This window comes from Podarcis raffonei, chromosome 10 (assembly GCF_027172205.1).
Source record: "Podarcis raffonei isolate rPodRaf1 chromosome 10, rPodRaf1.pri, whole genome shotgun sequence".
NCBI classification, from domain to species: Eukaryota; Metazoa; Chordata; class Lepidosauria; order Squamata; family Lacertidae; genus Podarcis; species Podarcis raffonei.
In genome coordinates this window covers 63,166,022-63,167,640 of record NC_070611.1, presented here as the reverse complement: position 1 = coordinate 63,167,640, position 1,619 = coordinate 63,166,022, and positions in this window count along the sequence as shown.

Below are 1,619 nucleotides of genomic sequence, written 5' to 3'. Positions count from 1 at the left end.
TAATTGCTGGTTCCCAGGAAATAAAAGACTTCATGGGGGGGAACCTGCCAACCAAAGGGGAGGGCGGATGGTGTAACGAAGAAACTTTCTTCTGCCTACACGGAAATCTCTCTGCAAAGCCAGCAGCCCCCCCCCCATTATTTAATGGGAAGCTTCCTTATTAGGTCTTGTAATGTTTTGAACAACGTTGCAGCTTTTCTTTCTTTCTTTCTTGGGTAGCGGGAGAAATCAGGACTAGAAAATGTGCATATCTCCATTACCAGTCATCTTCTCCAGTGTTGATACCATCCACTCACTCAATTATTCCCAAGAATTTAGATGGTGGTCCCCTTCACCCCCCAAAAAACCCATGACCTTTATATAATCCTGCTCATTTGCTTTAAATTGCTCAGTTATAGTTTTTGGAAGCTTGCATAGCAGGTGCAGTTCGATTCTTGAACTGACATGGTGGTATTCGTTTCACCTTCTTTGGTGTGTGTGGATCGCAACAGGTTTTATGATGCTGCGCTGCGCCGATGTGTGATCCATTACTCCATCTCTCCAGTTCCTGACTGGCGACATGGTGTGGAACAACGCATCTCAGCTGTGACACACTCTGCAATTCAGTCAATGATGTAGCCATACAAACCTAGAAAGTTCCCTTACATCAGGTCAAGCTAACTACCCCATTTCAGTGGTAGAACATCTACATTACACGCACAAGGCTCCAGGTTCAGTCGCCAGGTAGAGTTGTGGGAGATGTCAGTCTGAAACCCTGAAGACCTACTTTGTTTATCACTGTCGTTCTGACCATCAAGGTCATATCAATCACAGAAAAGTCACCACCATACATACATACATACATACTGTCAGGGAATGGTCTAAAGATGAGGACTGGGGAATGTATTCTATGGCAGACCAGCTTCTCTCCGATGGAGAACTGGAGGAGGAAGAGTCACCTCCCCCTTGTCCACAGCGTTTTCAGAAGCAGAGAGAGAGACAGAAGCTGAACAGCTTAGGGAGGACTTACCCAGTTTTGAGATAATGGCAAGGGAATCAGAAGGGAGGGGGCAGCTAGTCAAGACATCACTTGAGAGTGTGGGGGACCCCCCTCCCCACAGACACAGAGGTCTGAACGTATCAGAGAGCAAAGGAGTCAGAGGGAGGGAGGGACTTCCTAAAATGCGTCAGAAGTCAGAAGGAGGGTTTAGAGTAGCCAGCTGCCCTCCTTGTAGAGAGCTGTGCATTTGTGCTTGCAACACGATGCTGTAATAAAAGGACAATAAATCTATCAGCTGCTCGTTAATTCTTATCTGTGAAGTTATCGAAGGGAGAGGAGGACTCTCCAAGCCTGACACACATACATACAAAATTGAGTAACAATGGTGACCAAAATATGTCTTTACATTAAAATACATACCAAAATACTCCTTCTCCTCCTAATATGCAATGTAGAAAAGGTTAGGGAAAAATAAAACAAAATATATCCTAAAATGCAAACGGTGAAGAGAACCAATACATTTAAAAGCATCTAAATTGTTTTTTTAAAATTAAATCATCCAATTAAATCTTTGCAATTTGACATATTCACCTCCATAAAATTTTCTCATTAGCTCTTGGGCAGCCACTGCAAATCTCGT